We start from the raw sequence: 25,018 nt of genomic DNA, 5'->3' as shown, positions 1-25,018 counted from the left end.
TTCGCTGTAAAAATAAGTTTTCTTCCCACGCACGATGGACGCTAATGTTTTTGTCACTTTTTATGGAATCAAACTCAAAGTAAGGTCAGGCTTTAAACGCTGCATGCTCATACTCTCTCCCACAATCGATATGTGATCCATTGTTGATCTGCACACAGCTGTTGTCACTAACGGCGCACTCGCTTATGTCACTGTCGTGAGACATTCTCACATAAAAATCACGGTTTTAGTAACGCAGTAACGCAGCGTTCCTACGGGAAAGTAACGGTAATCGAATTACCGTTTTTGCAATAGTAATCCCTTACTTTACTGGTTACTTGAAAAAAGTAATCAGATTACAGTAACGCGTTACAAGTAACGCGTTACTGCCCATCTCTGCTGATGACACTCAGATCTATATTCAACTGAAGAGAAGCTGTCCTGCTCCACTAGACCCCTTACTTCAGTGTCTGAGTGAAGTTAAATCCTGGATAGCCTGTAACTTTCTAAATTTTAATGAAAACGAAACAAAAGTGACAATTTTTGGACCAAGTAGCAATCCTAGCACCTCTTCATGTTAACCTGCACAGTCTTAAGCCTTTAGCACCGCTCCCAAAAACGGAGGCAAGGGGGAGGAGATCCCGTTTAATTGGTTATGAAAGGGGTCAGAAATTTAAGTTCCAACATGTGTGTTGTCCACGGAAACCTCTGAATATCAGCTAACATTCCATATAAACCATTTCTACAACCACCAAACACAAAGAAAACACACTATGATTAAAAGAGCAGTTATGCAAATGCACAAAAGTCCGCAAAACAAACAAATCGAACCAGAAATTCTCCAGATTTCATAGACTTCAAAGAAAGGCTTTTTATCCTCCAGAGCTATCACCGATTCTGAAGTGTCACTACACTCGGACCAAAATTCACTGAAAAAGCCCCAAAGAAGACCACAAAAACACATGGCAGTAGTGATGGGACGTTCTGTATCGAGGCTTCGGAGCGTGTGTCGAGTAATGGAGGGGGCGTTTCCGCGAAGCGCGTATCGAGGCTTGCTTCATTTATGGGAGGAGCTGAAAATGATGACGTCCGAAGCCTCGCTGCCCGGCTGTACCACGTGACTGGTTCATGAAGTGGTTCGAACTTTGCCGCGAGATATGACAGCGATATAAACCCCTCAGACTTCATTCAAAAATGTGGGTGTTTGATGGAGAGTTGCGGTTAGTGAGAGTTTGGAGACCGTTTGGAGGTTTATGAGAGTGAGGAGAGAAAGTCAGGAGAGAATGGAGCCAGCTAAGAAGAGGAGGATGTCCTCCCCTGTGTGGGAACATTTTGATCTTATTCCTCCCAACAAGGTATGTAAATTTCTACAGAAGATGTATTTTCATGATACTGATGGTGCAATACAATTTATGTTGAGCTGTCTTGACTTTTGTACAAGGTGAAGTGTTTGCTATGTGCCAGGGAGCTGGGATATAACAACAACACCTCATCCATGCTTAGGCACTACAGAGCTTTGCATGAGAATAAGGGGGACACCGATCGTGGAGCAAGACCAGGTGAGCCATCAAATGCAATGATAATATAGGATGCAGTAATGTTACTAAATGATATAACAATATTATACAACTGTTATAAGTTACGTATGTGATATTTATATTTGTGCTTTATCTTTATTGTCTTTCCTCAGGAGAACAATCTCAAATAGATGAAGACCTGGTTAGCATGGTGATTGAGGACTCCCAGCCATTTAGCATTGTGGAGGACAAAGGATTCAAAAGATTTGTTAAATCATTAAATCCTAGCTATGTTCTCCCCACTAAAAAGGTCATAAAAGCAGTGAAAATTTAGTTTTTACAGAATAAAATGTGAACAGGCAGGACTGAGGCTCAAAGCCTCAGTGTGTAGCTGTCCATACCTCAACGTTACAAAAGCACAACCACTGTCCACACCCCAACCACACCTCACCTCACAGTAAATGATCATTTCCATTTCAAGCATTTCCAAATAATCATTTCCCATACTGCCACTATAAATATACACAGTATACTGCCATCACTACAATATACATGTTTTACACACTCCTTTTGTTGTTGACATTTACAGGCTGTGTGCAAAATGCCACACTCTTCAAATTCATGCCAGCTATTATTTTTACGTCCAGTAGGTGTCCTGCTAGAGCAAATGAAGCTTCATGAAGCTTCGCGTTGGGGTGAACCAATTGGATGAAAAGCTTCAGTGCTTCATGGGGCTTCATCTGCCCATCACTACATGGCAGCACAAATGCGCTAAGATAGAAATTGGCTTACCATCCCGATTTCCTCCATTATTATCAGAGGCAGCCAGTAGCTCCATGACTATCAGCAGTTACCACGGCTAACTAACTAGCCGCATCATAGCCGCTTCTTCTTCTTCTTTCAGTTTTAATGACGGCTTCGAGCCAAACATGTTACACTACTGCCATCTCCTGGTTTTTACTGTTACATCACTTCCAAATCTTAGATCCTCAAAATGCTGCAGCTCATCCTTTGACACAAACTAAAAGACACCGACATATTTCCCAGGAGCTTGCCTCTCTTCACTGGCTCCCTGTTCACTTCAGAATTGATTTTACAATGTTATTGTTGATTACAAAGGCCTGAATGGACAGGCTTCCGGTATTTGTCTGACCTTTTGCTGTCTTATGCACCCTCTAGATGATCTTTTGGTTTTGGCCATGCCAAGGTCTAGGCTGGTTCACAGAGGTGATTAAGTGTTCGGGATCATAGCGCCTAAATGGTGTAATAATCTGCCACTACACATCAGACAGGCTCCTACTGTCAATCTTTTTAAATCTCATCTTAAAACAAATTTGTATACACTGGCTTTTAATGCAATATAAGAGTTATTTGGTATTATTGTTATGTACTAATATTATAAGTTATTTGGTACTAGTTATTTTGTATTTTTGTACATTTTTGGACTTTAGTCAAAGTTGCTGTTGTACGGAGCCCCGCAAGGGACATGGGAGAAAAAAGAATTACGATGAACTTTTGCGAGATCTCGCAAAACTAACTCGGGATCTCGCAAAACTAACTCGGGATCTCGCAAAAGTTGAATTCCAACAATGGCGGCAGCTACTTGTAATATTACTCTTTCTTGGTCACAAAATAAACTTTTAAGATATTTTGAGGCGTGAACGTAGCTGTGTAAACTTCAAATATCTGCTCGGTTTACAAGACATCACATATTTGCAAAAGTGCTCCGACGTTTTCGGAGATGTCTGACAGCCACCATCTCGAAGCTAACGGGAGGTCGAGACCTACTACAGCCGGGAGGAACACCGCTCTCCCGGCACATCGTGCCTCGACCTCCCGGTCAGCTTCGAGCTGGCGGCCTCCGAAGAATGCGGCTAAAACTTTTGCGAGATCCCGAGTTTGTTTTGCGAGACCTTGCAAAAGTCCGTCTTAATTTTTTTTTCCCCATGTCCCTTGCGGGGCTCCGTACTGTTGTAATTAAATGTGCTTTATAAATAAATAAATAAACTATAAACAAATTTAGTTTAGGAGATGGTGACCACAGACTATTGCTCCCTCCTGACTCTGTCCTGAAGTGGTTCAATAATCCACCAGAGGGTGCTGCAAAACCTCATGAGTGGACTACATCTGGTGAAACTGATCTGGGCCGCCAAAGGGCCGTCAGTCTTTGCGGTATGTGGGCCATATGTAAGTTGTGTGCAGCCATGGGCCAGTTATATGCGCACTGCTGGCCCTGTGCAGGCCCAGAAAGGTTTCAGCTCTGGCCCCGGATTTCGGCCTAATGTGTACCTTAATCAAACCATGTAATAACAACATGTGCCACAACATGCCGAGACTCTAGTCAGACAGCGAATGGACTGATTCTTATATAGAATCTTATACATACACTTTCTCTAAAGTGAGTGCTTTCTAAATACAATAACATTCTTAACATGCAGACTGGAGGAAACAGGGATTAAACCACTAACCTTCCAATCAGTAGGTGACCTGCGCTTCCTCCTGAGTTACAGCCACCCACTGGCAAAGATGAGTAAACCCTCACTAGGTTTTGGATTAAGTGGAGGTAAATAGGAACATAAACAGTGCCATCATTGCCAGACCTGGCCCACATCTGGTCGACATACACTCTGTCATGACACCAGTTAGTCAGAAGTGCCAGCTTGATACCAGATCTGGGCCAGACCTGCTTGCTATGTGGGACTAACATTTAAACGTCCTGATCTGGGGGATCCTAAGATGCCAAGAAAAATGAGATCCTCCCGTTTGTATCAGTAGCCTCTTAACACCCACCCGTCAAATCCAGTGAACTCTTTAGATTTAGATTCCCATCTATACCTTTATATAGTATTTTCAGCCACACAGAGATCTTTTAACAGAACTGAATTGAAACATGGCATTTTTAAAGTTTCTGAAATTGTTAAGAGACTGAGTAAAATGCAAACTGGTTTAATGGTCAACTGTTTAAACTGTACTGCCCTCCAAGGTGCTCAGGAACTTTTACTCGTGCACCATAGAGAGCATCCTGACGGGAAACATCTTAACCTGGTTCAGGAACAGCACCATGCAGGACAGACGAGCTCTACAGAGGGTTGTGCGATCAGCTGAGCGCACCATCCGTTCCGAGCTCCCTGACTTGCACTCAATCTACAGCAGGACCAAGGCCAGGAAGATTGTGAAGGACCTCAGCCATCCCAACAACAGACTGTTCTCTCTGTTGAGGTCAGGAAAGCGATTCCGCTCCCTGAAGACCAACACAGAGAGACTGAGGAGGAGCTTCTTCCTGCAGGCGATACGGTCTCTCAATCACACCACCACACAGTACTGACCCACACATATAGTTCTTACACACACACTGTACATTCTGGACGTTGTTTTCACCTCTTCACTTAAATCACTTATTTGCATATTTGCACTGCACAAGACACTTACAAATGTGGATTGCACAACACTGGACATTATATTTCTTCATTTCCATTTAATACTTGTACAAAAAAACTTTTTGCTGCTGTTATTGTATATATATATATTTCTTCATACATTCTTATATATTTCTATATTGTGTATTGTGTATTTTGTTGTACAGTTATTTTATTTTCAACTTTAATTTATATATTTATCTTATTCTTTCCCAGTTAAATTTACCCTTCATTCTAATTTGTGTTGTACAGTTATTTCATTTTTAACTTTAATTTTTATATTTTATTTTATTTATTCCTTCCTAGTTAAATTTACCCTTTTTAATTTTCATATTTATTTCCTATCTTATTCATAGCCTCTTCTTTTTTCTTTAGGTCACGAGCAGTTGTGTAAGAATTTCACTGCATATCATACTGTGTATGACTGTGTATGTGACAAATAAAATTTGAATTTGATTTGTTTTGATTTGGTTTCACCAGTAGATGGCGTAAAACTTTAAAAGTCATTCACGACTATTTCAAGCTTCACCGAGAGGTTTCACAAGAGGAGCTCTGATTCAGGCAGTGTGATCCAGATGGAAGCCCAGACTGAGTCTCATGTTTATCAATTTATACTTTATCACACACTAAAACACTTCATTTCTTTACTTTAGGTCAGACCACTGAGTGTGAGACTATAAATATTGACAGGGTAATGAACACTAGTCAAACATTCACCATGTTAAACCTTCTCTATACTCATATCTTCCTGATAAAGTGCAACTGAAAATGCACAATACATACTGTACTGTTCGGTACTGGTGTTTTACTGTGTTTTGCACCCGCTGAATGATGTCCCTGCTGTTTATAGTGTGCCAGTTGAAGCTTAATTTTTATTCCTTATTTCATGGTAAATAAAAATAAGATTGAACAAAGAGGGAATCCCAGAGTTTATTGATCCTGCAGAACTTATATGGAACGCTTTTACAGGTTATAGAGGAAATTAAAAAATATAAATAACATGTGGATGTCCTCTGGTCTGAGGTGCTGGGGGAGCAGTTAGAGACCAGCAGCTGGACGTCAGTGGTTGGACTGGTGGACTACTTCAGTGAAGAGTAGACGATGTCTGGCTCTGGTTTAAAGTCTGAACACAAACGCACACAGTTCAAACAACAGCAAATATTATTACAAGCTTTGTAGTTCAATCAAGACCTCCAATCTCCACCTCTCTGCATCACACACAGTCCCAGTTCAGACTTTACTGGGACTAGTTCAGAAATCAATGAGCTGTCGACACTCTAATTAAAGTTCACAGAAGTCAAACCTTGAGCTCAAAAACAATTTGCTCTTTAACTGCATTAAATGACATTAAAAAGTCAAACATTTGGTTACGTGGTTAGCTTAGCTTAGCACGATGGTTGGAAACATGGTGAGCAGCTAGCTTGACTCGGTTAAAGATAAAGAGCAGCTGTACCTGGGCCTCCTTGTTCTGATGTTTGTTTGTTCATAACTGACATCTTCAGTTCTCACTGCTGAGTCGACTGCAGCTGAATTTCTGTCTGTGTAATAAATAATAGAACACATTTGCATTTCTGTAGGTGCACAACTATAAAACTACATCATCACACTACAGCAAAATGTTTTAATTAATGAGGGGATTAAATATATTTTTTTTGAAAGCTCAGCACCATTTGTACAGTTTTTTTTTCTCTCGTCTTCACACCTTTGCTCTGAAACACAAAGTGACCACAAAGAACTGGGGGGTGTTTCTGTGTACGGGGCAGGTGGACGACCACAAAGCTGCCAGTGAAGACTGACACTCTTCACCACAGAGTACAAATCAAACACTTTTCACAACATGAGCACTAATATTAGACACACTGGTATGCTGTGATGACTACTGTTATACTAGAATTACTACTTTATTTAAAATAAAATTATATATAAATACTGAGATAGATCAAGTTTAAAATGTCGGAGTCAAAAAGTCAATTTAAATTAAAACTGAATAAAATGGAAACAGTCCTTAATGTAATTAATATTGACCTTGAATGGATGGTGATCTGTGTGGAAATTTTATTAAAATGCTTTTCCAAATTATGTCTCCGTGTTCCCTCCTGTTAAAATAAACAGCTCTGTGTTGAAACACCTGCAGCTGAAGTGTTTCTTTCTATCAGAAACAGGATGCTGGACGACTGCAGAGCTGTTAGCTTCAGTTAACCACAGACCACAAACACACAGTCCAGCTCACAGTGAACAACACTCAGTAAGTGTGAAACATGCAGACGGTTGCACTTGACTAAGTTTTACTTAGTACCATCAGTTCTCGATGGAACTGACTAAGCATTTCTAATTTTAAATGAAGCAATAAATGTATCACAAAAGTATGAAATTAAATATTGTGATTTCAATGTTTGATTCTTAAAATCTCACATGGTAAGAGTAGGAAACAGTCTTCATATTGACCTTGAACTTCAACAGCATTCCGAGGGAGACTGGGGACATTGAGTCCGAATGGACCATGTTCAGCGTCTCCATTGCCGAAGCTGCTGGATTGAGCTGCGGCCGCAAGGTGGTTGGTGCCTGCCGCGGTGGTAATCCCAGAACCAAATGGTGGACACCAGAGGTGAAGGGAGCCACCAGGCTGAAGAAGGAGTCCTATCGGGCTTGGTTGGCCTGTGGGACTCCGGAGGCAGCCGACAGGTATCGACAGGCCAAGCGGAATGCGGCTCGGGCAGTGGCTGAAGCAAAAACTCGGGTGTGGGAGGAGTTCGGAGAGGCCATGGAAAAAGACTTTCGGACTGCCTCGAAGAGATTCTGGCAAACCGTCAGGCGTCTCAGGAGGGGAAAGCGGTGCTCTACCTGCACTGTGTATAGTGCTGGCGGAGCGCTACTGACGTCGACTGAGGAAATTGTCAGGCGGTGGAAGGAATACTTCGAGGACCTCCTTAATCCTACTGACACGTCTTCCGAGGAGGAAGCAGAGTCTGGGGATGAGGGGAATGACCCGCCAATTTCCGGGGGCGAGGTCACTGAGGCAGTTAAACAACTCCTTGGTGGCAGAGCCCCTGGTGTTGATGAGGTCCGCCCCGAGTTCCTGAAGGCTCTGGACGTTGTAGGGCTGTCCTGGTTGACACGCCTCTGCAATGTTGCGTGGAGATCAGGGGCAGTACCTGTGGACTGGCAGACCGGGGTGGTGGTCCCCATCTTTAAGAAGGGGGACCGGAGGGTGTGTTCCAACTACAGGGGGATCACACTCCTCAGCCTCCCTGGGAAAGTCTATGCCAGGGTGCTGGAAAGGAGAGTTCGTCCGCTAGTCGAACCTCGGATACAGGAGGAACAATGCGGTTTTCGTCCTGGTCGCGGAACACTGGACCAGCTCTTTATCCTCTCCAGGATACTTGAGGGTGCATGGGAGTTTGCTCAACCAGTCTACATGTGTTTTGTGGACTTGGAGAAGGCATTCGACCGTGTCCCTCGGGGTGTCCTGTGGGAGGTGTTGCGGGAGTATGGGGTGTCTGGCCCATTGCTACGGGCCATTCGATCCCTATACAACCGTTGCAAGAGCTTGGTTCGCATTGCCGGCAATAAGTCGGACTCGTTCCCGGTGGGTGATGGGCTCCGCCAGGGCTGCCCTTTGTCTCCGGTTCTGTTCATAATTTTTATGGACAGGATTTCTAGGCGCAGCCAAGTGGCGGAGGGCTTTCGCTTTGGTGGCCTCAGAATCTCATCTCTGATTTTTGCAGATGATGTGGTTCTGTTGGCTTCATCGGGTGAGGGCCTCCAGCTCGCACTGGAACGGTTCGCAGCCGAGTGTGAAGCAGCGGGAATGAGGATCAGCACCTCCAAATCTGAGGCCATGGTTCTCAGCCGGAAAAGGGTGGAGTGCCCACTCCGGGTCGGGGATGAGTTCCTGCCCCAAGTGGAGGAGTTCAAGTATCTCGGGGTCTTGTTCGTGAGTGATGGGAGAAGGGAGCCGGAGATCGACAGACGGATTGGGGCTGCGGCTGCAGTAATGCGGACGCTGCACCGGTCCGTCGTGGTGAAGAGGGAGCTGAGTGTAAAAGCGAAGCTCTCAATTTACCGGTCGATCTACGTCCCTACCCTCACCTATGGCCACGAGCTGTGGGTAGTGACCGAAAGAACGAGATCGCGGATACAAGCGGCAGAAATGAGCTTCCTCCGAAGGGTGGCTGGCCTCTCCCTTAGAGATAGGGTGAGAAGTTTGGCCATCCGGAAAGGGCTCAGAGTAGAGCAGCTGCTGCTCCACATCGAAAGGAGCCAGCTGAGGTGGTTCGGGCATCTGACAAGGATGCCCCCTGGGCGCCTCCTGGGTGAGGTGTTCCAGGCATGTCCCACCGGGAGGAGGCCCCGGGGCAGACCCAGGACACGCTGGAGAGATTATATCTCTCGGCTGGCCTGGGAACGCTTTGGTGTTCCCCCGGATAAGCTGGAGGAGGTGGCTGGGGAGAGGGAGGTCTGGGCCTCTTTGCTTAGGCTGCTGCCCCCGCGACCCGGCTCCGGATAAAGCGGATGAAGATGGATGGATGGATGGATGGATTTCAATGTTTGATTCTTAAAATCTCACATGGTAAGAGTAGGAAACAGTCTTCATATTGACCTTGAACTCAAATACTTGGCAGCCATCTTGGTCATGCATCTGGGCAGATATTTGTGCAGTTATTTTAAAGCCCCGACCTAAATGACAGGCAGGTTCATAGCTTTTAATTGGCAGAAAAAAAAATGCATGTATAGAATCATCAGTGAAGTCTGATAAAACTTGTGTAAATAGATTGGTTATGTTGCCCTGACTCAAGATTTACCCCACAGTTATCCTTCAGCTACATCTGTGTGAAGTTATGTGTTATATGTCTTCATTAGAACATTAAACAAAAGGGAAGCTTTTCAGAGCTGAAAACCTGCAGTTCCTTCAGTGTTCACTTGAGGCTCCATGTGAACATGTCCAGTACACATTAAATTCCCCACGCGAGGGAGCAACATTTTAGACAATGTTTTCACCAGCCAGAGAGAAGATTACAAAGCCCTCCCCCACCTTGGTGCCTCTGATCACATCACTGTTATGCTAATGTCAATATTTGTGTGGCCAGAAAGATCCTCAGAGGCACTGCAAGACTGCTTTTCCTCCAAAGAATGGGAGATCTTTAAGTAGGCTGCCACACACGACAACACCACAGGAATATAGAGAAACTGTCATTGCCTACATCTCAAAATGCATCGATGATGTCACAGAGACCAGGACTATCACTGTCCGGGCCAATCAGAGACCATGGCTCAGAGGTGAGGTCTACAGGCTCCTGAGGGGGAGAAATGCAGCCTCAAGAGCTGGGGATGAGGTGAACCTAAGAACCCCAAGGGCAAACCTGTCACGTGGCATCAGAGAGGCGAAAAAGGCAGTACTCCAGGAGGATTTCACAGAGCTTTTGTGGCAGCAGAGATACTCTGAGGATGGGCAGAGTATCGTCAGCGTGCCGGTCCCACCTCTTTATGGGATGAGCTAAAGAAATTCTTCTTGAGGTGCAAAACCTCACCCCCACACAGAGGATCCCTTGCCAGGATCAACACATGCAAAGCCCCAGGTCCTGATAACATCCCAGGACGAGCACTGAGGGACTGTGCTGTGAAACTCACAGATGTCTTCACAGACATCTTTAATACATCACTGAGCCAGGCTGTCGTTCCCGATGACCGATAATGCAATTTCAGCTTCACTCAGCCCTCACACATCTGGACACTAGAGACTCATATGTTAGAATGCTGCTCATAGATTTCAGTTCAGCGTTCAACACCATCATTCCCCAACAACTCATTCCCTGGATCTGCTGGGGATCAGCACCTTGCTGTGTAACTAGCTGCTGGATTTCCTGACAGGAAGACAGCAGACAGTACGGGTTGGCAGAAACACCTCCGGCACAAGAACAATGAATACGGGGGCTCCCCAAGGATGTGTTGAGCCCTCTTCTGTTCACGCTGCTGACCCACAACTGCACACCATCACACAGCTCCAACATTTTCATCAAGTTTGCAGACGACACAATTGTGGTAGGTCACATCAGCAACAACGATGAGACCTACTACAGGAGTGAAGTTAAACATCTGGCCGAGTGATGCAGCAACAACAACCTTTCCCTGAATGTAGAGAAGACTAAGGAGATCATCATAGACTCCTGGAGAACTCACACCCTGCACACCCCACTAACCATCAATGGTGCTGCCGTGGAGGGTAAGCAGCACCAAGTTCCTGTGTGTGCACATCTCAGAGGATCGCCACTCATCCGTCCACCAGCTTCTTCAGTATGTTGCCATGAGGAAGGAGACTGAAGAGCCTCCGGGCCAGAACCAGCAGACTGAGAAACAGCTTCATCCATCAGAGTGTCTCACACACGAACTCCACACCTGCACTCACCTTGTTAGAGTTGCTGTTTTGAGATTGTCATTTGTGCTAAGATATATATAATCATTGTGTGTATGTGTGTTACTAGGTTTTATAAGCTTCTGTGCAGACATGAGATGAAGGAAGCAGCCTCAACGCTATAATTTTCTGTTATACATTTAGAATCCAGAAGATTCTATTCTTCTAAGGTGCAAGACTGTTTATTTCTGCTCTACACACACGTACACATGTCAGCTCTTTGAAAGGTCACATCCTGTACAGGGCATCTGGAAAGGTTTATAAGAAACTATGCCTATGTATGTGATGGCGAAGAACACACACCTAGACAGGCGTATACTTGCTAACACACACATGCCCGCTTAAGACTGTCACGTGTTCCATTGAACTATGTGTAACTACATATTCATGTAATCACTGTTGTCAATTAAAGAGGCAGGGAAGGGGAAGTCAGCCCAGGTTGGCTAAGTTCAAGTGAAGACTAAAGAGCTCTTGACCTTGGCCGGCTTCCCTCGCGAGAGAAAAGACAAAGAGCGCCGTCTTGTCCTGTTTTGCCGTAAAGTTGGTTGTCTCTGTTCCAGTGGGGTTTGTGCCTTAATAAACCCAACACTGCTCTTCCCTCTGAACTCCTCGAACATACAAACTCTGACCCACCACCATTGCCCTTTCACTGACTGCCCCACCCCCACTTGCACACGACATAGCCACAGTCACTATGATTGTGTTGGACACTGCTGTTTATATAATTGTATGTTATTGTGTGATGTTGTAAATAAGACGTTTATTTTATTTGTATCTTTTTTTCTTCATATTAGTTTAGTGTACACTGAGGGCCATGAGGTATTGTCAATTCAAATTCTTGTGTGTGACTGTACATATGGTCTTTGACAACAAAGCTGACTTTGACTTCACTTTTGACCAATGCAGAGAAGAAAGAAAAGAGATGAGACTGAGCAACATGTTTACTACGTTAACAAAGAGCTGAAACCTCAACATGAACTCTTCTATGAAGAAAACACAGTACTACCTCTGCGTCGTCTGATTGGCTGTTTTTGAAGTTTTGACATCACAGTACATGACATAAGTGATGATGTCATCTTCTTCAGCTTCTTTTCCATCTGTTAAAATTTTCCAAAATGAACAATTATGTAAATTAAATATCTAAACAAAGATTACATTTAGGTTAAGTTGTTACTGTGATCATAGTGAATGTGAACTTTATTCTAGCAAACAAACTCAAACATGAAAGATCAGGAAGTCTGAGTCTCACCTTCAGGTTTCCTGTGAACACATCGCCTCACCAGCAGAACCAGTAACACCAGTAGAACCACAACACAGACTGATCCAACACATGACAACACAGAGAGAACAGGAGGAGAGAGTGATGGAGGAAGAATGATGGAGATGGAACCAGGGTTAGAGGTGGATGTAGGTGGAGGTGTGGATGTAGGTGGAGGTGTGGTGGTGTGTTCCCCTAAAATAAAGCAAACACAGTCATTAAGTTGTCGTCACATTGTGAATGTTGAAAGCTGCAGAAACACAGACAGGTGAGTGTGTCACCTGTGACAGTGATCCAGCTGGATGGAGACTCTCCATGACCGCTGATGTCACACTTGTAGAGGCCTTCATCAGACCTGGAAACATGCTGGATGGTCATGTGACCTGTAGGCTGCTTCCTGATGAGGGAGCCATCTTTATAGAAAGCAGCTGGGAGGTTGGAGGGAGTGGTCTTTGTTTTACAGAGCAGAGTGACGTCATCTCCCTCCATCACAGGGAGGACAGGACTCTGCAGGATCACTGATCCACCTCAACACAGAGACAAACTACAGCATTTCATCCATTTACACACAGCTTCATCAACACTAACTCCACACACTCAGCTTACCAGTGACTGTCAGGTTAACCATGTTACTGATGGGACCCTCTCTGGACTCACACCAGTAAACTCCACTGTCAGATGTGAGAATGTAGCTGATACTACAAGAAGAATTAGCTGAATTTGTCGGTTTTCCCCATTCTGCTCCACACTGGGTCCTCTGCAGGTTGGTTGCATTTCTCCTCAGAGTCCATCCAGCAGAGCTGTCGTCCTCCTCACAGCTCAGAGACACAAAGTCTCCTTTAAAGAACTGAGAGCTGCTGGGACTCACAGTCAGACGAGCTGTGAGGATTAAAATGAAAAATGATGATATGTTAGACTTTTGTCCAACCTGTGGTGTGATATTTTTTTTTATTTCATCAGCTTTACATCTGATATTGATTCTGTAAACATGAAAGTGTTGAATCTGATTAAAACATTAGCAGGATGCACTTTTACATCTGAGATTCATTGTGAAACATGAACCCAATCAGGTCATATCAGTGAGCATTTCTCAGGTTTAAACTGTGACAGAAGAAGGTTACTGACCTTGGTTTGTTGTGCAGCTCAGCAGTGAGATCAGAACTAAAGAGAAATGACACTCAGGTTGATTTGAGGTGAACATAAAGAACAACTCCACACAAATAGCAAAGCTATATGTGGAAGGAAATGATGACTTAGGACAAGCTGATGGCATAAGATGTAAGTACAACTCCTCCGGTTTCATATGCAAAAAAAAATTACTGCGCTAGCTTACGTGGTTGCAGTTCTACAGGGATTTAAAAATAGTTACGCAAAATGGAGTGTGCATGCTCCCACTGGTTTTAAAGGGTCAAACACAATTTATAAATCATTTCATTTTATTTTTATTAACATATCTCACCACATCCAAACTTTTCTGGCACACGCCATACCACATTTGCATCGGAATATCATGCGGTGGACAGCAGGAAAAAAGCATGTCAAGAGCTACTTTGCAAAGTGCAAGCTAATCAGCAGCAACTCCATGTTTGATGCAACATGCTTCAATAAAAAATGGAAAAACAGTCTATATATTCTCCTAATCATTGAGCCATTAGGGAAAGAAGGGACCAGCTGGTGACTTGAAGTCTGAAGCCATTGAGTGGCCGGTAATATTACAAAAACACTAATCAGAAGTTAACCTAACCTAAGTCTTTGGACTGTGGGAGGAAACCTACACATACACTAACCACCACCTCTGTGACATTTCTGCTGTAGATATAAATTGTAAATGACTCTATTTTATATTTTTTAACACTTCTCACCACATCCACACTTTTCTGCAAAGCCTGTACTGACGTGAAAGTGGCCACAAACTTTAGACTCTTCTTCACAAGTTTTATGTGAAATTGAGCTTCTAGAGTTATTTTAATGATTTACATCTATTTGCACTGACTACACTGTGATTATATAGAAATTTCCCACTGCATTCAATTAACCCAGTAAAGTCATGTGTCCACTGTGCAGCTGTGTTGATATAATGAGTGAATGATTTGATCTTTTCACTGCCTGCTGTGTTTCCTCGACTCCTGAGCAAAGATAAAGAGTCAGTTCAGACCTGCAGTTGGTCCTCGTGGTGTTTTGAACTTGAATTCAGCCTGATTTGTTTTTCATGTCTTCTCCTCCATCATCAGTTATCAGGAGAGCAGACAGTCAAAGTACAAGAATTCAAACAAACACAGAGATTCTACTTACAGAGCAGACACAGCACAGATGTTTCCTTCATCGTCCTTCTCACTCATTTGAGCTTTTTTTCATTTCTGTCACTGACACCAAGCAAAGCCCGCCCTCTTCCTCTGAGCACCAGCTTTCTATTGGTTCAAACACAGTGGGTAACTAAATTCTTATAAAAAATGCAAGATATAAACACACAGATGGAAAGAAATTTCAGAAACAAGTAAGATGTCCTCTGCTCTTAGTGATCTGTAGTTTGGTTGATGAACAAATCCATGTCCATGTAGTGGACGTCCCCCTCAGTGAGAGGCAGATATGAGCTGAAACACAGGAATCAAACCAGGGACGCTACTGTTATGGAGCTGAACTGGAACCATTCAGACACTGAGGCCCTCTGAGCACATTTTAATTACAGCTGTGCAGAGACACACTGATGACTGACTGGAACACTGTGATTCACATTTTACATTAACACCATCCTCACACATGGTTTATATGTGGCCACTAGAGGGAGATGTTGGACTTTAAACACTAACATGGATACAAGCAGATCATCAAATTGAGGTTTCAACACAACTGAGTTTGATGCTCTTTGATGTTTGCACAAGTACACGAGCCTTAATATACAAGGAAAAATGTCTTCTGAAACATCTGTTGGGTTTTCTTTGTCAAACTCTTCTAAACTCATATTAAAAACAAATATGTTGGACAGAATCAACCTTTTGGGATTTACTTATCTGGATGATTGAGCATGCACACACACTGCCATGTCTATGTTATGTTGTGTACTGGTAAAGGTAGCCTGACTCAATTTAGATCCAGTTGAACTTTGAAGTCATATTGTGAGCTGCAAACCTCCAGGTTTAACTTTAAAAGGCAACTTTTGGGGTATAAATATAGAAGAGTCTGAAAGAGGTGTGGCCACAGCTGAAAAGCCCAAGCCATGGAGAAAGGAGGACTCTGTAAACTACTTGGTTTTTTGTATCATTTCTGATGACTATGTTAAAAAGGAGTTAAAAACGTTTTATGTTTTTGTTTTGGCTTTCCATTATGATTTTTTGATTTGATTTATTTTTACTCAATCCTGACTGCGCACCATAACAGAACAGGTGTTCTGTTATGGTGCGCAGTCCTCGCCAGTTGACCGACATGTCTATCCCTAAATGTAACGGTCTTTTGCATTAGATTTTTGTTGCATTTGATGTTTGTTGCATTTGATATTTAAGCTGTATGTCTGGATTTTGTTCCTTTGCGCCCTCTGGTGGTGAACTGTGTAGGGTACAGCATTGCTGTTTGGGTCTCCACCCAGCCACTTTTCTTTTGCTAGCGCACATGGTGTCTGCATGCTGCAGCTCACAGGTAGCTCCACACATGGAGAAAATATCGTTTAAAGAGTGGAAATAATTGACAAAGAAGATGGAAGATAAGGCAATAAGGCCATAGAGGACTATTTAGCACCTCCTGGATGTCAGCTCATGAGGTTTGTGTATTTTAAATGTTTATTTTCTGTAATTAAGGATTTTTGATTGATTGACACTACGTACAAGAGCGCATTTTGATGTGATGTTTTTGTTTTATTGTTTTGTCCGTGAGCAGTTCTCACGGGTTGCCAAGACCAGAATAAACCCTGTTTTATAACTACATTGTGCGTACGTCAATCCTTGAGGGTGCTACACTAAATTTGATTCTGTTCATCTGGACGTAGCGTTTTCAGTAGGAGAAACCTTTCGTCACTCATCCAAGAGACGTATTCACCCTCAGCTGACTGCAGGTTTCCCCAATCTCATAAACAGTACATTACATAGCATAAATCCTGGCAATCTTTCTGGCAGCATACATATCACTCTGTTTGTGTCGGGGGACCCGATCCTTGGGGTGGACCAGTTTTTGGCCACAGAGACCCGGTGTTTAGAAAAAAATGCATCTCAAATGCTCCGATACTCCTGACACATACGGGATCACTACAGTTTTTCGCTTGGGCAGCGGTTGTCCTTCTCTCCTGGATCGGCTGGAGATTTCTTTAGGCGCCTTCCCAGCTTTGACAAAAGTCCGGCTGGGATAACCACATTTACTCAGGGCCTTCTTGATGTGATGTTCTTCTGCCTCCCTGGTCGCTGTGTCAGTGGGGATGGTGTTCGCTCTGTTTTGTAGCGTCCTAATGACACCCAGTTTGTGCTCCAGTGCATGATGAGAGTCAAACCTTAAATACTGAGGAGGGGGCCTAGGGGTACATCAGTCACCATCTTACAATGCTGTGATTGCAGCTATTCCACCGTTCTCTGTGAATGGTACTCATGGCCTGTTGGGTCTGTGTTTCCACAAGCCCCGCTAATTCTAGAGACTTATTCATCATGAAGAAAACAAGACAGTCGATCGATCAAACACTTGTGCAAGGGAGGCCTCGTCTGTGTCCACCACGAAAATGACCTCGACCACAACCTCCCTTGCTGCCCTTTTTATTGAGACACAGTTCACACAAAACACGTCAGAACAAAGCCACGCCCCCTTGGTAAAAACAAAAAACTGAGTTCTCTACTTCCTGTCTTCACTTTTTCTACTGAAATAAAAGAGCTGATGCAGAGTTTTAATCTAAGTGGTGACGCCTGTCGTTCAGGAGAAAACTGCAGAAAAATTGCTATTTGACGCAGTCATGTCAGGTTGATTTGGGTTCCAGAGATTCGTATTATTGGGTTTTTATTTACTGATCTGATGATGGGGAACTGGGGTTTAACTTCTGAAAGTCACAGAGAAACTTTGATTTCAGTGAACTGCAGATAAAATTCAATAAAATCCAAACACTCAGATATGAAAGCTGAGCAAAGAGTAGGCTAGCTTTCGCTGAGAGTTTGGTTATCTGATAGCTTGGTCCATTTTTTAAAATTTGAAAATATTGAAAAAGTAATGAAAAGTAACATAGCACTAGTTTATTAAACAGCAATGCCTAAGCAGTCCTTAGTTTCGAGAAGAATAATCTTTAATCTCTCCTGTTCTCTTTCTTACATCTTTTCTCACTGAGTTTCGCTCCATGAGAAACAGTCCATCCCTGAAACAGTGTTTTCTGATATTTGTTGAGATGTTTGAAACATGTACTTTGAAATTACCTGTCACTTCCATGCATCCATTCTCTTCAGCCTATCCTTATCAGGGTCGCAGGCGGGGCCTATCCCGGTTGTCATAGGATCAGACCCATCACTGAAAAAAACAAAACTAAAGTTACTCTACAGTAGAGCTAGATAGATGCCGAATTACTGCAACTTAAACTTGATTGACTTTTGCAGCACGAACACGTGACAGGAATGACAGAAATGCAGACACGTCTACAAATGTTTTGGCAGCATCAGCTGAGAGGAAAGCAACAAATTGCAGCCCAAAGATGATCTGGCTGGACATTAGCTAGAAATTCACATGATAGCCTCATGTGACAAATCAACATCAGTCACATGGGTGTATCAAACATGGGCTGCAGAAAGAAAATAGACACATATGAGAAAAGTGACCCACTGAACCCAAAACAGCTTCAAATTTTGAAAACTATCCTGGGAAAACATTCTTACCTATGACCAAAACCTGGAGAGTGGAGTAAGCTCTGCAGTGTGGTGGCAGATTTCAGTTCTTGTGTGTTAATCACATATTTAATCATATCACATTAGTTCTAGTAATTTCACTTTCTGACTTAGTTGTATGCATGTTCACTACAGAGGGGCCTTGTGCTCTGCACACACAGTGAGACCATTGTAAGGGAGACATTAAATAGATAGTGAGACTCTTTTTGCTTATCGAGGGATGCGGATGTTTAGGTAGGGGCCCTGTTATGAAGTTGAAGGTCTACAGGCATCCTGCTTGTAGGGAGGTGACGGGTGGTCATAACGTTCCTTGGATTGGGGGGGGAGTCAAGGATGAGTTGGACTGAAGGTATAGAGATACATGATGTGCTGTGGAACGTTCTTTATTTGACAGTGTTTGGGAAGGTATAAAATTGTTCATGGGCGGTGTCTTTCCTCAGAAAACTGTTTGGTGTTAGACCTGAACGTTTTCTCCACATTGCAATGTGTTTATTAAACCCACTTCAAATCAAGCTCACTGGGTGTGTTGCAGGTTATTGTTAAAATTTTCATAACAGCAGCAAAGGAAGCCCAGCAGAGGATGAACTTCCTGAGGCAGCTGAAGAAATTCAACCTGCCAACACGGACGATGATGCAATTCTACACTGCAATCATCGAGTCCATCCTCACCTCCTCCATCACCGTGTGGTACGCTGGAGCCACTATCAGGGACAAACAGAGACTGCAGCGTGTTGTGCGCTCTGCTGAGAAGGTGATTGGCTGCAGACTCCCATCTTTGCAGGACCTGTACACCTCCAGGACACTGGGGCGTGCAGCTCGGATCTCAGCTGACCCTTCTCACCCTGGACACAGTCTGTTTGACCTGCTCCCCTCAGGCAGGAGGCTCCGGTCCATTCGCACCAGAACCTCTCGCCATAAGAACAGTTTCTTCCCCTCTGCTGTCGGACTCATGAACAATAACCATATGACTGTTCCCACCACTAACACATGACCCTACACCATGTTCACTGCATCATTCCATGTTTGGCACTGATCACCACCTGCACTCATGTATATATAGTGGGGCAAAAAAGTATTTAGTCAGCCACCGATTGTGCAAGTTCCCCCACTTAAAATGATGACAGAGGTCAGTAATTTGCACCAGAGGTACACTTCAACTGTGAGAGACAGAATGTGAAAAAAAAATCCATGAATTCACATGGTAGGATTTGTAAAGAATTTATCCGTAAATCAGGGTGGAAAATAAGTATTTGGTCACCTCAAACATGGAAAATCTCTGGCTCTCACAGACCTGTAACGTCTTCTGTAAGACGCTTTTCTGTCCCCCACTCGTTACCTGTATGAATGGCACCTGTTTGAACTCATCATCTGTATAAAAGACACCTGTCCACAGCCTCAAACAGTCAGACTCCAAACTCCGCCATGGCCAAGACCAAAGAGCTTTCGAAGGACACCAGGAAAAGGATTGTAGACCTGCACCAGACTGGGAAGAATGAATCTACAATAGGCAAGCAGCTTGGTGTGAAAAAATCAACTGTGGGAGCAATCATCAGAAAATGGAAGACATACAAGACCACTGATAATCTCCCACGATCTGGGGCTCCACGCAAGATCTCATCCCGTGGGGTCAAAATGATCATGAGAACGGTGAGCAAAGATCCCAGAACCACACGGGGGGACCTGGTGAATGACCTGCAGAGAGCTGGGACCAAAGTAACAAAGGTCACCATCAGTAACACACTACAACGGCAGGGAATCAAATCCCGCAGTGCCAGACGTGTTCCGCTGCTGAAGCAAGTGCATGTCCAGGCCCGTCTGAAGTTTGCCAGAGAGCACATGGATGATACAGCAGAGGATTGGGAGAATGTCATGTGGTCAGATGAAACCAAAGTAGAACTTTTTGGTATAAACTCAACTCGTCGTGTTTGGAGGACGAAGAATACTGAGTTGCATCCCAAGAACACCATACCTACTGTGAAGCATGGGGGTGGAAACATCATGCTATGGGGCTGTTTTTCTGCCAAGGGGACAGGACGACTGATCCATGTTAAGGACAGAATGAATGGGGCCATGTATCGTGAGATTTTGAGCCAAAACCTCCTTCCATCAGTGAGAACTTTGAAGATGAAACGAGGCTGGGTCTTCCAACATGACAATGATCCAAAACACACCGCCCGGGCAACAAAGGAGTGGCTCCGTAAGAAGCATTTGAAAGTCCTGGAGTGGCCTAGCCAGTCTCCAGACCTCAACCCCATAGAAAATCTGTGGCGGGAGTTGAAAGTCCGTGTTGCTCGGCGACAGCCCCAAAACATCACTGCTCTCGAGAAGATCTGCATGGAGGAATGGGCCAAAATACCAGCTACTGTGTGTGCAAACCTGGTAAAGACCTATAGTAAACGTTTGACCTCTGTTATTGCCAACAAAGGTTATGTTACAAAGTATTGAGTTGTATTTTTGTTATTGACCAAATACTTATTTTCCACCATAATTTACGAATAAATTCTTTACAAATCCTACCATGTGGATTCATGGATTTTTTTTTTCACATTCTGTCTCTCACAGTTGAAGTGTACCTCTGGTGCAAATTACTGACCTCTGTCATCATTTTAGGTGGGGGAACTTGCACAATCGGTGGCTGACTAAATACTTTTTTGCCCCACTGTATCTATCTACTTAGCACGTTTAATTCTTATTTTTATGTTTATTTAAGTGCTGTCTGACAGTATGTTTGCACTAAGTGCCGCAGCAATTTCCTAATGTTGTAAACCTGCTCAAGATTTGGCAATAAGATTCTGATTCTGAAATGAGCATTCCTTTAAATGGTGAGCAGTAGCTTTCCATATAGTCTGTTTTACACCTCGACCAAACAACAAATACAAAATTAAAACATTTAAAAACAAATCTCAGACATAATGTTGAGTCTTTTGTATGATTTTGTGCATGTCAAATTAAAAAAAAAAGGAATAATCCAAAAAGTAGTTATATTAACACTAAAACACACAAGAAAACAAAGTAAATTATTCCTCCCAAACAAATCGTATAAATTCCAAAAGCCCAAATAAAATCCTAAAAGATATAAAAGACAAACAAAACAGAAAGCAGAAAGTCACCATAAAAACAGCAACAATGAAGTCAAACTGGAAGCCAAACATGGAGTAGAAAGCCTGAAACTCAGTCCTATGAAAACTACAAAGGAACAAACACTGAGTATTGTCAGAAATACACCCCACTATTAGAACAATAAAGCAATTAAAATTGAGCCAAATAAAAATCAAAAACACAAACCAAACAGAAAAGACAGACAGAAAGAATGACAGAAATGCAGACACGTCTACAAATGTTTTGGCAGCATCAGCTGAGAGGAAAGCAACAAATTGCAGCCCAAAGATGATCTGGCTGGACATTAGCTAGAAATTCACATGATAGCCTCATGTGACAAATCAACATCAGTCACATGGGTGTATCAAACATGGGCTGCAGAAAGAAAATAGACACATATGAGAAAAGTGACCCACTGAACCCAAATCAGCTTCAAATTTTGAAAACTATCCTGGGAAAACATTCTTACCTATGACCAAAACTTGGAGAGTGGAGTAAGCTCTGCAGTGTGGTGGCAGATTTCAGTTCTTGTGTGTTAATCACATATTTAATCATATCACATTAGTTCTAGTAATTTCACTTTCTCACTTGGTTGTATGCATGTTCACTACAGAGGGGCCTTGTGCTCTGCACACACAGTGAGACCATTGTAAGGGAGACATTAAATAGATAGTGAGACTCCTTTTGCTTATCGAGGGATGCGGATGTTTAGGTAGGGGCCCTGTTATGAAGTTGAAGGTCTACAGGCATCCTGCTTGTAGGGAGGTGACGGGTGGTCATAACTTTCCTTGGATTGGGGGGGAGTCAAGGATGAGTTGGACTGAAGGTATAGAGATAAATGATGTGCTGTGGAACGTTCTTTATTTGACAGTGTTTGGGAAGGTATAAAATTGTTCATGGGCGGTGTCTTTCCTCAGAAAACTGTTTGGTGTTTGACCTGAACGTTTTCTCCACATTGCAATGTGTTTATTAAACCCACTTCAAATCAAGCTCACTGGGTGTGTTGCAGGTTATTGTTAAAATTTCCACAACAGCAGCAAAGGAAGCCCAGCAGAGGATGTACTTCCTGAGGCAGCTGAAGAAATTCAACCTGCCAACACGGACGATGATGCAATTCTACACTGCAATCATCGAGTCCATCCTCACCTCCTCCATCACCGTGTGGTACGCTGGAGCCACTATCAGGGACAAACAGAGACTGCAGCGTGTTGTGCGCTCTGCTGAGAAGGTGATTGGCTGCAGACTCCCATCTCTGCAGGACCTGTACACCTCCAGGACACTGGGGCGTGCAGCTCGGATCACAGCTGACGCTTCTCACCCTGGACACAGTCTGTTTGACCTGCTCCCCTCAGGCAGGAGGCTCAGGTCCATTCGCACCAGAACCTCTCGCCATAAGAACAGTTTCTTCCCCTCTGCTGTTGGACTCATGAACAATAACCGTATGACTGTTCCCACCACTAACACATGACCCTACACTGTGTTCACTGCATCATTCCATGTTTGGCACTGATCACCACCTGCACTCATGTATATATCTATCTACTTAGCACTTTTAATTCTTATTTTTATGTTCATTTAAGTGTTGTCTGACAGTATGTTTGCACTAAGTGCCGCAGCAATTTCCTAATGTTGTAAACCTGCTCAACATTTGGCAATAAAACCCATTCTGATTCTGATTCTGAAATGAGCATTCCTTTAAATGGTGAGCAGTAGCTTTCCATATAGTCTGTTTTACACCTCGACCAAACAAGAAATACAAAATGAAAACATTTCAAAACAAATCTCAGACATAATGTTGAGTCTTTTGTATGATTTGGTGTATCTCAAATTTAAAAAAAAAAGGAATAATCCAAAAAGTAGTTATATTAACACTAAAACACACAAGAAAACAAAGTAAATCATTCCTCCCAAGCAAATCGTATAAATTCCAAAAGCCCAAATAAAATCCTAAAAGATACAAAAGACAAACAAAACAGAAAGCAGAAAGTCACCATAAAAACAGCAACAATGAAGCCAAACTGGAAGCCAAACATGGAGTAGAAAGCCTGAAACTCAGTCCTATGAAAACTACAAAGGAACAAACACTCAGTATTGTCAGAAATACACCCCACTATTAGAACAATAAAGCAATTAAAATTGAGCCAAATAAAAATCAAAAACAGAAACCAAACAGAAAAGACTGAAAGAGAAATCTTCAAGACAACTCAAAATCCCAGGAGCTGAATCAGGGATCATGTCAGAATCTCCAACATAAATAGTGCCCTCACTACATTTCCTGTTTGTCATTGAGTTGATTTTCTTCTTTATATTGTGTCAGATAAAGTCTGACAGCTTTGAATTAAAACACATTGAAATAATTTCATATGATGTGTTTACACAGATGAAACCAGCCAACAGTAAATCAGATGCTTCACACTAACTCCACATGACATTCATCAGTAACCAGGAAAGTGAAGCTTTAATCCTGGTTCAGATGGATTAACATGAACAATCTGTTAATCCACTGAAGCTCACAGACTTCATCAACCTGTCAGATTACCTAAAAGACTGAAAGACGTCGTTTTAAACACTTACTGTTGTTCTGAAGGATCTCTGAAACCCTCAAACACTCTTCTGATCATCAGGATGGAAAAATTATCCACTGAGAGCAAATAGAAAAAAGAAAGGAAACAAACTTTGACGATTTGGTCTCTGGCTGCACTAAACAGCCCCAGTGAACAATCTAACCCGTATTTCCTTGTCAGCTGTTTAATACGACGCACCTTAGACCAGTTTGACTTCATAGCATTCCCGGACTGACTCAGCTGACTGGATCTGAGCCGTGTATTTGACAAACAAATACCACAAACACACCTAAAGTAGCAGAGAGGTAACAGCAACAGGAAGTTAATTCTCTGGCACAGGTGGATGTGTAGACTTTGTAGACTGTCTGTGTGTTTAGAGTCGAGATAAATGATGAATGAAGGGTCTCATGCCAAAATGATAATAATAAAAGTCAAAGGTGTTTTTGTATCCAATAAATATAGACACTAATAAGAGAAGACAAATAAAAGAAGAACAGTTAATATTAAACACACACATTACAGAAAATGTCAAAGGAATTATTCTAAAATATACTGTTGTACCTCCAGAGTGTACTGATTAACGTAAAGGTTGCTGGTTTGATTCCAGCTGGAGACACAAATCACTTTAAGACTGTCAGGAAGGGCACCGGGTGTAAAACTCGGTAAATCAAAATAAGGGGCACTAACTGCTGTGGGGTCGTCATGTGACCAGGAGCAGTCAAATGTAACTACTTTCTCTTTTACTCAACAGTGTTGAATGTAACAGTGTTGTTACTTTCATCTGTACAAAGTTTGTGTAAATAAGTTCTCACAGACAGAAAATCTGTGACAGCACCTCCCACCTGACCACTTCAGAATCAGCTGAGGATATTTGTACAATCATTTATTAAAGGTTTTTAAATACTACATATATATTGGGAATTACATACCCTTGCACTAAAC

At 42.9% G+C, this 25,018-nt stretch overlaps 1 protein-coding gene and 2 long non-coding RNA genes across 5 annotated transcripts in view; all 3 read right to left on the bottom strand.

Annotated features, from left to right (window-relative positions):
• The window catches only part of LOC309695321 (butyrophilin-like protein 2), a 148,240-nt gene that overhangs the window by 9,907 nt on the left and 113,315 nt on the right, over positions 1-25,018 (bottom strand). The gene's annotated exons all lie outside the window — the stretch shown is intronic.
• LOC309696474 lies at positions 5,825-12,770 on the bottom strand. The gene is made up of 4 exons (XR_014273506.1): positions 12,571-12,770; positions 12,328-12,418; positions 6,366-6,450; positions 5,825-6,035 (listed from the first exon to the last, which is right to left on the bottom strand). It is a non-coding gene; the product is annotated as an uncharacterized lncRNA (long non-coding RNA).
• On the bottom strand, positions 13,763-24,310 carry LOC309696650. Its single transcript, XR_014273572.1, has 3 exons — positions 24,087-24,310; positions 17,952-18,042; positions 13,763-14,987 (listed from the first exon to the last, which is right to left on the bottom strand). It is a non-coding gene; the product is annotated as an uncharacterized lncRNA (long non-coding RNA).

The sequence above is a fragment of the Aulonocara stuartgranti genome (assembly GCF_965226115.1).
Source record: "Aulonocara stuartgranti genome assembly, chromosome: 3".
NCBI lineage: Eukaryota > Metazoa > Chordata > Actinopteri > Cichliformes > Cichlidae > Aulonocara > Aulonocara stuartgranti.
The sequence above is the reverse complement of the archived record's forward strand: the minus strand, read 5'-3'. Positions and strand labels throughout refer to the sequence as shown.